Source organism: Aegilops tauschii, chromosome 3 (assembly GCF_002575655.3).
Source record: "Aegilops tauschii subsp. strangulata cultivar AL8/78 chromosome 3, Aet v6.0, whole genome shotgun sequence".
In the NCBI taxonomy this organism is placed as follows: Eukaryota; Viridiplantae; Streptophyta; class Magnoliopsida; order Poales; family Poaceae; genus Aegilops; species Aegilops tauschii.
The window spans coordinates 70,722,761-70,736,715 of record NC_053037.3 but is presented as its reverse complement, the minus strand read 5'-3'; the positions used below and the strand labels follow the sequence as shown (position 1 = coordinate 70,736,715).

The following is a 13,955-nucleotide window of genomic DNA, read 5'->3' as shown; positions in this document are numbered from 1 at the left end:
GATGAGTAAGCAAACACACTAAAATGCGTCTATATACATCCGAATCAGAAAAAAGTTAGAACATCTTATAATTTGGAACGGAAGGAATACATGGCAATATGCAGAGACAAGTTTGTTAGTACAGAAAACTCCACCAGGAGTGTTCTGCATGGTCTGAGATAGGAAGAGATTCTCTGAGCCACCAGCGACTTCTTTCTAATAGAAAATTGAATCCCCCTTTTGTGTTTTGTTAATAATCACATTCAACCTTTCATCAAACTTGAACTGGATTTGAAAACGAGGCTTAAGTTAGGCTAAGCTGGCAATTTCCTTCGTTCCTAAAAGAACACCATTTAAATATTATTTTACTTGCATATGAAAATAATAACACCACATGGTTTTTGAGATGGATTGTACTAATTTATTCCCAAATACTCCCTCCTTTCTGGTTTAGAAGGCCTACGCATATCCCTAGGTCGACAATTCAAGCACTGTAATTTAAATCCTTTGTCACAAAAGTTATACCATTAGAGAATATAACATTTGAAGTTTGGTGAGATTATCGATCTAGGGATACGTGTGGGCCTTTTAAACCAGAAAGGAGGTAGTATGCCTCTACGGACTAGCCCATTACAGAATGGGTAAATTTGGTGGATATTTATGGGAAGGCTTATTACCAAACCTGTCTACTGTGTACGAGGTTCTGTTATAAACTGGCGCTTGCCTTTTTGAACTAGTTTGTACGTAATTCTTACTTAACTTATTCTTATCTACTGACAGTTCCTTGGGTCTGGTAAATCCTATTGTGTTAAATCAACTAATTTCATCCGCAAAAAATAAATAAATAAAAACCAACTAACTTACACAAGCGTTCGATTCATCCTTAGGGTCCAATACATAAGGTATTCACCAAAGTCCTTTGTGGCCTATCTGGTGCCAAAGTCACAAGGCCGGGTTCTTACAGAACTTGCCAAGGTGAATATGCAGTTAAAACATCTCTGAAATCTGAACATGGACTTCTGTATCCACTTGAAAAGGGTTTTCTTCTTTCTGCCGGAGCCCCCTATGCTCATTTTTTATGAAGAGGTATTACTTTTTCCTTATGCTAGAAATTGATACCGTCCCTCCGTGCATTGCTGAAAGGATATATCATTTTACTACTATTTGATGTAGGTTGAGTTTGTTGGGTTTGGAAGTTACCGCCGTGAGGGCGCCGGTAAATCAGATCGCTATTTGGACCTCCTTGTCAAGCGAAAAAATGGCCAAGAGCATATCTTCAGAAATATCCAAAGGAATGAATACTTTAACCTTTTCAACTTCGTCAAGTATGTGCCTGTCTGTTGGCTTCAACATCCTTCTTTCTTTCTATATACTTAAGCGCTATAAGCATCTTCATTTTTGTATGGGAAATTTGCAGTGGAAAGCAGTTGAAAACAATGAACCTTGGGGACGAGCAAAGTGATGAGGTAGATTGCCTCGTGTTGGCATGTTTGCTTGATGCTGTCAATTTAATCCTGTCATTAAGTCCCTCCACATACTTGTGTTATTTATTCCTTCACGCCAGGATGACGAAGATTTTCATTTCTTTATGGGTGGCGGAGGATCTTCTACTGATGATTATTCTAGTGGGGACTGTTGGTTGATCTCGGCTCTGACCAGGTAAAAAGTAACGTTAAGGGGATGGGCCACGAACCAACGTAGGTGGCTGTGACCCCAACAGAATCGCCCTGATTGGGGGCACCTCTAACCGACAGATGGTTTTGGTCCCCTGTTGCCATCACACATATAAAGGGTAGGGCCTGGATACCTATGACGAGTGAGTTCACGTACATGATATCCAGCCCTTAATTCCCGCAAACCCTACCGATCTAGGGGTGTGCTGAAGCAATGGGAAGGCCGTTTCCATCGCCGGCCACCGCAAGGCTGTGTCGGCGGCTTCCCGCTGCCACCGGCGAAGCTCCTGGATGAGCTGCTGCCTCTCCACTACTACATCATCACGGTGCCACTGTTGCTGCTCATCCTCGCCACTGGAGATCATGAGCTCCACTGTGCCTGCATAGAACAAGCCTGTAAGATCTCACGAACCCCTCTGTTAATCATATCCTGGTGATCTAATGCTAGGCAAATGGTCCTATTGCAATAAACCTAAAGCCTTATTTCTAACATTGGTATCCTGAGCTAGTTTAATGCCTAGATTAGATCCCAAATCAAGTTTAAGGATGATCTGTTCAAGTTGATAGTCATTATACGTCCTAATGCTTTATGTATAAGACTACTGCCCTCTGATAAGTTAATGATCTAGGATTGAAGTAAATTGTTTTCGTTAAAGCCATAATTGCTACGGGTTAGTGCTGATTGGATAATGGTCATGTTCTCTCTATTCGGTTAATGTAGTCATGCTTCCGCATTAGGTGTATCTTTAATTAGCACCTGTTTACACCCGCTTTGACAATCAGAAGGAAAAGGGGATCAAGAATGCATAATCAAGATTAATTCCCCAACTTTCAGAAACCCTAGCCATCAAATCCATAAATTTTTTGTAACAAGAATTAAAGAAAGGGGAATGGATCTGGGGGCTCACCATATGACGCCGCATCGATGTCCCCACCCTCCGGGGTCCGCACGGCCGACGCCGCGCGCGGACGTCGGTGCTGCGACGACGCTGTCCCTCGAGCCACCGTGCGGGATGAATCGATCCGGCCCCTTTCTTCCTGCTTATGGACGTGTGCGTCGCATGGCCGTCGTGTCTTGCACGCCTCCGTCACCTCGAAAGGGTCGCGCCGCCGCTCGCGTGTGTGGCCGTCCCCGCCGTCCCCTAAAGCCGCGGTGGCCGGCGAGTCCCTCCCCACCGGACGAACTGTCGGGCGCGCGCGGACGCAGAGGCCTCGTTCGACGGCAAAGCGCGCGGGATCCAATCCGCTGTACGCTTGGCCGGCGAGCAGAGCTGCCGCGCCGCCATGGCTGGCGAGCTCCCCGGGCCGCCGCTGTTGTCGCCGCTCTCTACGGGAGCGTAAAGATCGGGGGAGGAGGAGACAAATGTGCTAGGGTTCCCACCGGCAGTTGTTTTGTTCTGGCTGGGGATGATCCGGGCCGTCGACTAGATCGAACGGCTTAGATCGGCGCGGATCAGCTGCTGGACCTTTGAGCAGATAACGGGCCAAATCTGACCATGGGCTGAGGCCCAGTTTGTCTAAACCCCGGAGAGTTTTTCGTTTTCTCTGAGAACTTTTCTCCTGGGCTGAAACAATAAAAGTCTGCCGTGGGTTTCGTGGGCCAAATTTGATGTCCTATGTATTCTCATTTTATTCAGTGCTTCTCTGTATTATTTTGATTCTCTAAAGATCTTGCACTGTTTAAAATGAAAATAGATAGAAAATTATGTTTTATGTTTACGGAATTGAAAGGAGCCAACAAGAAATTTTATTTGGTATTTTTGACACATGAAATTTAATGTTGAGTATCATTTTAAATATCAATTGATATTGAAAATTAATGTTGTCAAATTGATATTTAATCTGAGAATGATATGGCCAATATGTATGATGAAGAATTCATGCTTTTCTAGTTTTCCAGTGCATTTGATTGGGTTTAATTATTATTATTTTCAAATAAATTTTATGCATTGTTTTACATTAGAAAATGCATGAATATAAAGGGGGATATAGTGCTATAAGATTAATGTTGATGCCATTTCTTTTATAGCATTTTAATGTTAAATTATGGATAGTATGATATGATGTTTTTTTAGCATGATAATGTGTTACTCTCTGAAGTTTATGGTTTTCTGTTCGGAGATTTTATTTGATCGTGAAGTTTATGTTGTGATCATCTCTTATAAGTTGAGACTATCTTAAGGAAATGTTAGTGACCGCGTGGTTCGGATTTTCCGCATCGCACTACGCGGTCTAATGATGATGAGCCATAATGCTAAAGTATTATGTCAGGTGCATTTTATGTCTTTTGGCATGCACTGACAGAAGGTGATGGAGGCTTGGCATGATGATTCACTGAACAAGAATATTTAGGGAATTTTAATGTCATATCATGGTCATAAGTTGTCATTTATTGACTATTAAAAGTTTACCAAATGTTATTATTTGGTGAAAGCATGGTGTAATATCCAAATTTTGTTTGGAGAATGTTTGTGATGTCATTATACAGAGGATGTCAATCTATTGTTTACTCTGTGAAATGAAATGCCATGATGAGAATGTTCAAAATGAATGATACTTTTGTTATCATGTCATCTGGGTATTTAATGATAAACTTGACAAGTTTTATTGATGTTCTTGAAATTATGATGTCAAAGTTTAATGCAAGATGATCAGTGATAAATTATTGAATCCATGTGTTTGATAAAACATTGGGTTGCATCATGTATATATGCTTTATGATAATGTTTGCTATTAATTTAGTGAATGTGTTTACTGGTGATTATGTGATTTTAAGTTTTCCTAGTCACAGTGAACACATGAAGTTTTGATTATGATTTATGGTATATGACATTATTCTGACCAACGTTGAATATTGTCATGTCCCATTCTTGAATGGATAATATTCTTTTTCATTTTCAACCCAACGGTGATGCGGATTAGAACACGATTAGCTTGTTTTGATTTAGATCATTCAAGTTTTATTATGTTGATGTTTAAATAATGATGCTCATAAAGTGAATGCCCTTGTTTCTGTAATGGACCTCAAAATTGAGTTCATTTATCAGAACGGGTTGATCTTCACAAATGGAAGGAAAGGACTCTCTTTCGTGAGAGTTTTGACTTTTATCATGCACCCAGAGTTCCTATTGTGAATTCTGTCGAAGAGAGGGAAAAGTATGACATAGAAACTATGAAATGAGCAAAGTCGAACCGATGTTGACTCCTTATCATGAAGCATACCATCTCCTCTGAGATAAAGAACGCAATTCCCTTCTTATATATGCGAATGTGTACTTGGCCTCCATTGAGGAACACTTTAGAGATATTTTACCCGTTGAAGACGGGCTTTAAGGGGTTTTGCTACGAGGACAATAAAGAATAAAGCGTTAGATGACATTTTGTGTATTCATGTGAACCTTTTTGTTCTTCTTAATGCAACATTTTGATGATGATCTTACCATGTGGTGAGAATATTTATGAATGAATTATTTGTAATAAAAATATGTGCCATGTCACTCTTAAGATGTAAGTGAATAATGAGACCTCGTCGAAATTGTGGTCATGTTTACCACATTTCGAAAGGGGGAATGGATGTCTCATTGAATATCGAAAATGATGAATGTGTTAATTCTCCGAGTAGGATGGAACCAACGGGAAGTCTTATTTTGGAGAATGAATTATTATAGTGAATGAAAGATCATATGAATGTCTTGACTCTTTTTTATGAGAATTACATGTACTTGCTCCCTTATGAGAATTATGAAGCACACATGAATGTTAAAGTGACAAGCTTGCTAATCTAAAGTTGATTATGATGTAACTCGTGGTGATATTTCTGACCAACGTCGTTTATAATCACGTGTCACATTTCACTCAAGTGGAAAGTTTGTCACGTGGCTCATGGTTATATTTCTGACCAACGTCGTTTTATAATCATGTGTCGCAACTCATGAAGTTCTTTTCCATCTTCTGCCCAACGGTGTTGTGGTTTAGAGCTGAGATGATAGTCATCAAGATTTTGGATTTATCTTGGAGCGTATGAACATGAATCTGAAGGATAACTCCATTAGATCTTTGTTCATATGCATCGGGCAAGTTGAGCACAAATTCCTAATGCAACACTTAGTGTTGAACGTTACAACTTCCCTGTGATTGGTAATGTGTGTGAATGATCATCTTAGCGCCTTGTTGCCATATAAGATGAAAATTATGAGCTCTAATGATGTAACTCGGTAGAGTTTTCTCAGTGCATTGTTGCGACGCTTGTGCTATTATTTATAACATGCTTTTGTGTTGGCTTAGTTAAAAAAATGTATGACTCAACTGTAAGGTTTCGTTATGAAGATAAAGTTGACATAAGACATGTTGTTCAAAGAAACACAATTATGAGATAATATAAGCGTTGGGACACTCATACCATAAGTCGAGGGGGAGTAAGCGCACTACCTTGTGAAGATGGAATATTTTTGGCGAGCCAAGAAATTTCGATCTTCTATTTATGAGTATGAGTTTTGGTGATGCCTCATATTTTGCTTGTATTGAGTTTCATCAAGATATTGGTCCAAAAGGAGTATAAGTATTATTATGATGACATACATGAGTAGAGTACGAAAGAAAATAAAATGATTATGTACTAGTACTCTACCTCACCTGCTATTAAAGTTAAGGGCGATAAAAGTGGACATCTTAGTGTCCAAGGAACCATTATGAACTGATCAGATAATGTTGGTTTCTTATGCTTCAGTTGTCAGAAGCAATATAAGTATTCAAGTACGAATGTGCTCTATTTATTATCGGGATAATTGGCAAAATACAAGTTCAGAAATGGACCACTGGAAAAGCCGCCAAAAGTCTTGCACATATGCAAGGCAATAAAGTTTACATGCTCATTAATAAGAAGTTTGATAACCTCGATATCCTGGGTTATTCATACATTGGTTCTACGAGATGTGTGGATATTAAAGTTTCCACGTTATGTTACATCCTCACTCTCGCACATGGAGCTTTATCGTGAAAAAGCTCCATAATGACACTGATGGCATTAGAAATAATGCACTTAATTATGTGGCATGTTAAGAGGCTACTGATCAGGTTGTATGTCAAGAAATTTTATTCCCGAAATTATGGTGGCAGACAACTTTTTTTTAACCACCTACTGCACTATGAACACGCAGTTTTCTATGCGAGTAACAACAAGTTTAATGGTATTGCCAAGACCATTAACAATATGTTTAGCGTTGTGAAAGATAGAATCCAGGATCAAGCTATGGAAGTTGAGCGTACGAGTACGATTGAATGTTTTACGGATCCGTTTATTGAAGGCTTACCACCCAATTGTATGATTATGTTGCTAGCATGGGTTGTTGTAAAGCCTTTTGATCCTGGAAGCAAGGACCTTCTAAATAAACCACTCCCTTTAAGAAATATGTTTTCCATTTTGAAGTAGGCTGATGTATTATAAGTATTGAGGTTCAATGGCATTTCATTGGCTGTTGTAACACCTTACTTTTATATATTATTTCTATGGAGAATGGACGAATAAAGTTGAGCCTAATGATCAAGGGGGAGAATGTTGGTTGATCTCGGCTCTGACCGGGTAAAAAGTAACGTTAAGGGGATGGGCCACGAACCAACGTACGTGGCTGTGACCCCAACAGAATCGCCCTGATCGGGGGCACCTCTAACCGACAGATGGTTTTGGTCCCCTGTTGCCATCACACATATAAAGGGTAGGGCCTGGATACCTATGACAAGTGAGTTCACGTACATGATCTCCAGCCCCTTAATTCCCGCAAACCCTACCGATCTAGGGGTGTGCTGAAGCAATGGGAAGGCCGTTTCCATCGCCGGCCACCGCAAGGCTGTGCCGGCGGCTTCCCGCTGCCACCGGCGAAGCTCCTGGATGAGCTGCTGCCTCTCCACTACTACATCATCACGGTGCCACTGTTGCTGCTCATCCTCGCCACTGGAGATCATGGGCTCCGCTGTGCCTGCATAGAACAAGCTTGTAAGATCTCACGAACCCCTCTGTTAATCATATCCTGGTGATCTAATGCTAGGCAAATGGTCCTATTGCAATAAACCTAAAGCCTTATTTCTAACAGGGACGAATCAGAATCTAGTCAAAGTGGGGGCGAAAAGGAGGTAATTATATTTATTGCTTGCTCTCGCAAGCCTTAAATGTGAAGCTACTATGCCAATAATCTCTTGCTAATTGTTTTTCTTTTCCTTTCTATAAATCATCCGAGAAGGAAGCCGGTAGGGGCGGCGAAGGTTCAAAGAAAAGGAAGTGGAAGAAGAAACACGCGACGTACCGTTGGCACAGAATGAGCTGGCGAGGGTTCCGTGTCCGATGACGAGTCACACTAGACTCTAGTGCTCTGGGGACGATGGAGGTATCTGTCTGTTGGTTACTGATGCAGAGTTTGGCCTTTGAAATCATGCATGCATCCCAGCTTGCGCTGGAGCTGATAATTGATTTTCCGATATGCTTTTTTTCAGAGGAAGAAACCAAGAGCAGTTGAGAAGAGGAGGGAAATTCAGTATCACATGCTCGAAACACGACAGTGCGCAGAGCAATTACTACGGAACATAAGATTGTTAGCTCTGTGTATAAGCATGGTACGTATATCTGAGTGAGATTGGGTTATGACATATGCCATACCCAATTTATGATTTCAACTATGGAAGAGAACATCATTGCTATTGTCCAGCCCTGGACCCGGTTTCAGAGGTACTCACCTTACCTCACCGGTTCCACATGCGTGTGCATGGCCTACGGCTGGAAAGGAGCCGCCATTTCTTATCTTCCCCGCGGTACGCCGCGATCTCTTTCCTTCTTTGCACCTCGGACGTACGTAGACGGTTACCTCACTGATATCATGGCGTGGGCGTGGCCTACGACTCGAAAGGACCAGTCCTTCCATATCTCGCCCAGGACGCACCGCGATCTCTTTCCTTCCTTGCGAGAGCGCCAGCCTACCCCTGAGAGAGAGTGAAAAATCGCCATGGTTATACTCATCATTTTTCTCCCTGTGTCCGATGAGACCAATGATCGAACCGTCTATATATGCGTGCTCCGTTCCACTCGCATTCTCATATGACCTTCTCCATTCTCGAACTGCAAAGCGAGGAGGCACAGCTCCGGTTATAGTCATGGCCGCCACGGATGCCGTGGCGTGCCACCCTTCAAGGAGCGCCGGCGTGGCCAGGTGCTTTCCTCGGAGCACTGGCTTTCGGTCGGAGTGGCCGAGCAGCTGCGCCTGCGCGGTGCTCACCATCAAAGGCGGCCTCGCTTCTCTTCCACTCTACCAACAGCCACGTCTCCCCCGCGACCATGGCGTGGCCGTTGGTAGAGTAGGAGACGAGCATGGCCACCTGTTCCCCGCCCTGATGCCCAGCAATCAAGGCGTGCCAGCGTACAGCCAGAAGGCCTACCCGGGCTGCCAAGCTCCACGCCGTGCTCTGCATGGAGAAGCTTGTCCTGTGGTACAATCCACAGGAACTACGACACGGTCGCCCTGTCTTAGAGTGTCTGTGGTATGGTGCCGTGTGTGGCCCATACAGGAGTGGCTATATATATGCGAGTCTGGATTATGAATGAGAAGTGATCTGAACCTCCTCTCTGTTCTCTCTGCTCTCACTTAACCTCTCCTCCTCTCCCCTCTGAATCCCTACCAAACCCTCGCCGCCTCCTGTGCCGATCGATCCCCTCTTACTCGGGTTTGTCGCAATCTAGTAATCAGATCCTCAAATTTGCCCCCAACCTTTCTGGCTGCCCATGTTCTCATATCCTCTTACGATCCGTAACATCCATTGGTTAGGTGCAAGTTTGCCTCGGTGAATTCGCACGAAATCCCGCTGCTGGGTTGGATCCATTCTGAGTGAGTTTTTTTAGAGTGCAACACGGTATAAATTTGATTGCGCTCATACTTTACCTTGCTCGGTCTAGCAGACGAAGCGAAGCAACCTTACATTCAGGCTGAAATACACAAGAATTTTTTTGCATCGAAGTAGAAAATAGGTTTGATTCTATCCATAATTTTGAGTCTCTTGCGGAGCTATGGCATTGTGAGAAAAGATTCTTGCATTTTAATGTGATTACATCTGCAGTTTTATGAGTGTGGAACTTAGGAATTCGGTGGTCTTTAATAGATGTATCTGGATTTCTTTGCTGTTAGGCCTAATCTCTTGTTATCTGAGAGATTGGACAAAACAGTTCAAGGGTCTTCAGGGGTACATTGTTGAATATTCAGAACCTGATGTGGAAGAGATTGAAAGAGCCTTTTGCCTTGGAGACAAACTGATTGAACGCGAGAGATGGTTTGACTATGTTTCCGGGGGAGCTACACTTGGCGGGAATGATGTACATGGAGGAGCCAATTGATCATTTGCCCCACATTTTGCTCTGCCTCGGCCAATATGCCCATATACATTGCAATTATTAAAATGCCCCGTCTTTGCTATGCCTCCTGACAAAATGCCCCACATTAAAAATAAACATATATTTTTAGTTGGCTACTTAATGTCATTTTCATCTAATTTTCACTAATGCATTGATTAACATGCCTAGGCTAGGTGAATAAGTCATCTTAGGTTGTGCACCGTGACCAAGAAAGAGGGAAAAAATGAGAGAACTTGATATTTATTTGATAATTAATAGCATCGCATGCAATGAACTAACCACTGCATGTCGTGTTTGGTAGTCTCAAGTCATTGAAAGAATGCACGCCCCGCATCTCTTATTTGTTGATATGTCAAAAAACAAGAAACGATGTGGGAGTTAATGCACCGTGCCTAAGTGTTGTGAGATTATTTGGTTTTCGTAAGGTGACTTATACACCTAGACGGAGGGAGTAATTAAACCTAGCTCATAGTTAAGTATTTAAATATGCCATCTTAGTTAAATTAATGCATAGATAATTACTATGTCATATTCATGCATGTTTGCATCAACTAAAATGGGAATTATGGCTTACACCTTAGTTAACCTTTCTTTTGTTATGGAATAATTGGATATGTCTATATGACGCTTCCTATTCCATTTAATTTCTATACGGAAAGCAGTCTACATTTGTCCATGCTAAGTGTGGCAGGTAACCCCGGGTATTTTGTCATTTAGGACCTCGGCCATAGTATCCTGTGTATTGCATATATGCGCTCTAATGTTGACATCTGTATTTGGGTAAAAAGATATAATGAATTTATCAACACTCACTAAGTGTACCAAAGCAGCACAATAAGAATCCAAAGTTGCCTTAAGACATTGGGTGTTATAAACTTATTTGAATTCATTGGGTGTTATGTTTTTTTACATAACAATTTTGTAACAGATGGAGCATCCATGCATACCTCCACTCCATTGAAGCCCCCTTGCTTTCTTCTTCATGTGCAAGCAAAGCTTTCAAGCCCTAAGTACATAACAAAGATAGGTAAGGGGGACAAGCCCCCCCCCCCCCCCCCCCCCTGCTTAAGTCCTTTCAATGGTTTGAAACTCTCCGTCTCCTATGAATTAAAACAAACCTTGTACTCCATAGTGGACATACAATGCATAATCGAAGTGACCCAATTTGCATGGAACCCAAGCTTGAGCTTTATTGTCTTTGAAATCATGTTCAACATAATCATAAGCTTTGTGCATGTCTAGTTCTACCGCACACAAGCCTTCTTTCTTATCTCTTTTATTTTTTATTTGCTGGAAGCATTCATTTGCCACTAGGACATTGTGAGTAATCAATCTGCTTGGGACAAAAACACTTTGTGTTGGCCTAATCAGTTATGGCAAACTAAATCAGAGACAAACAACGAACATTTTTTATATCACTCTACACACAACATTACAAAGACCTATAAGGAGAAATTGAGTTATCTCCTATGAATATTTAGCCTTAAGGACCATCACAATTATTGTGTCGTTCCACCCGAAGAGATGTTGCAAGTCATTATACTTGCGCCATAAAACATACACCGAGAATTCCGAGTCGCATGCACTTGTCACATGGGTTGCTGAGCCTTTTTTTTGGGAGAAAAGTTCGAATTTCAACCCCCAACTAACCAATCGGGTTGACTTACAGCCATCATCTTTGAAACCAGTCAAAATGCAGCTCAAATGACCACAAGGTTAAAAAAATCCGGTCTCGGTTTGGACTGAAGTCAATGATACTACCTAGGCATGCCAACTAGGGGTTGAATTGGTATTTTCCTTGTAAATTTTAATCGGTTGGTCAAAAGCAATTGAAATTTCCCAGAATGATCATCATATTACTTTTCAGTTTTTGAGATTTTAAATAATTTTGGCCAAAATTTGATTGAAAATGAAAAATCAATAAATCTCTACTCCAAACTTGATGACAATTTACGAGATTACTAGAAACAATACGGTTGGTGTTGTGTAAGAAAAGGGTAAATTCCTGGAGACATTTTTTTCGGGTCAATTTTTTGGCTGAAAGTGAAAAATCGACTTCAGATTGAGAGGATTGGGATATTCATCGTCGATTTTCATTTTCAACCAAAATTTGGAACCAAACAAAAGTGTCCAGAAAAAACTGAAAAATTTCTCTAAAATGAACACTAATATGATGATCATTCTGGGAAAGTTTCACTTTTTTTACAAACCACCTAAAAATTACAACGAAAAACCAATTCAACCCCTACTTGGCATGCCCAGTCAGCGTCCAGTCATCATTGACTTCTGTCAAAACCGGTTTACTTGGTCCAAACCCAGACCTGGGTTGTGTTTTTGAACCTTGTGGTAAGTTGAGGGTATTTTGTCCGGTTTCAGAGTTGAGTTGTAATCGAACCGAGTGATTAGTTGGAGGTTAAAATGCGATTTTTTTTGAGGTGATGGGTTGTTGAGCCTTAGTAAAATGGGTTAAGCTCTCCCGTCCAACATAAGTGCTCCTGTTCCATGCTCAATGCTCCGAAAAGTGAGGTAACACACACGTTGTTAGCAGCATGGGCCTCCAATCGTTAATACATAAAGCCCGATAAGCATGACTTGGGTGGTAGGCTAATAGGATCCATGTGTTGACAAAACATAAGTAAACGGGCTTTTGCCTGAGTTTTCAAGGATAAAGGTAGATGGACAACCATTTGATCTCCATCAAAGTCCGCATTAAAACCCTTACACACTAATGGGCGTAAAGAGATAGTACACGCCCTATACTAAATTGGGCTGAAATGTCTGTATGCCTAATCTATGCAGGGTCGGTGCTCTATTTAACAGTACAGGATGTCCCGACATAACTTGTCGAAGTATTTCCCATACAATGGCCCACTACTAGTTTGGGACATATTTCTTTCCCAAATTTTATATTAAAGCAGACGCAATAGGCAATTACTATTCCGTGCTTCAGGCGTCCGTTACTATATAAACTGCAGACGGGGGCACACCCCCCGCTCCACTTTGGGCTGGTCCATTTTCGTTCTTTCTTTTGTTCAACTCCAAAAAAGGTGCTAGCTGGCGATGGGATCGAATTGCCGACCTCATCGTTCGAAGGGAAGTGCAGCAACCACCAGGCCACTCACCCACTTACGAACATCTACTTTGTTTTGTTCTTCAGTTTGGTTTGTTCCTTTTCTTTTTTCTTGTACCTTTTCTGCTTCTTTTTTTCTTTAATACGCGTTCTTTAAAATTTGTGAACTTTTTTTTTCAAGACTGATGAACTTTTTTAAATTAGATGATTTTTTTTTCAAATTAGAGGTTTTTTTAAAAAAATGGATGACTTCTTTTCAAATTTTATGAACCTTTTTTACAATTTGATCAACTTTTTTTCAAGTTTGATGAACTTTTTTTTCAAATGGATGGATCGAGCACTCGCCACATGAGCTGGCCCACGAGCAGGCGGCTGTGAGCGCCAGCTTAGAGAGCTGGTGCCGACAAAAAGAAAAAGAAAGAAAACCACTCCCGCGGAACCTGAATTGGGGTGGCCCAGAGCACATTCTTTGGTACATTTCAATGGCTTGTAATACGCAGAGAAAGCACACTTCGATGGTTTGGATGCAGCACATCATACGGCTGGCGAGCCGACCAAATTTCCCCCAACTCGCTCGGTTGACGCTTGGCAGTCTCCATGTTTTATATATAAAACAGATGTTTTTCATCTAAAAAAAGTAATGGAAACCGTTAACAGATGTTTTTTTTCGCCCAACTCTCTCGATTGCCTAAAAAAATCAATCTAGCGATTAAGCTCAATTTTAGTCTTTATTATGCTCATTTTCCGCAGACGGGTGCACGGCACAACTGCACTGACATCCAGGGCCCGCAGGCCGATTGTAAGCGATGATCTCCCAATAGCGAGTGCCACTGCGCCGCGGCCGCGC

The 13,955-nt window shown here is 41.6% G+C and overlaps 1 long non-coding RNA gene across 1 annotated transcript; it reads right to left on the bottom strand.

Annotated features, from left to right (window-relative positions):
• Positions 1–1,468: 1,468 nt before the first annotated feature.
• On the bottom strand, positions 1,469–3,013 carry LOC109756975 (uncharacterized). The gene is made up of 2 exons (XR_012204307.1): positions 2,561–3,013; positions 1,469–2,031 (listed from the first exon to the last, which is right to left on the bottom strand). It is a non-coding gene; the product is annotated as an uncharacterized lncRNA (long non-coding RNA).
• Positions 3,014–13,955: the final 10,942 nt, after the last annotated feature.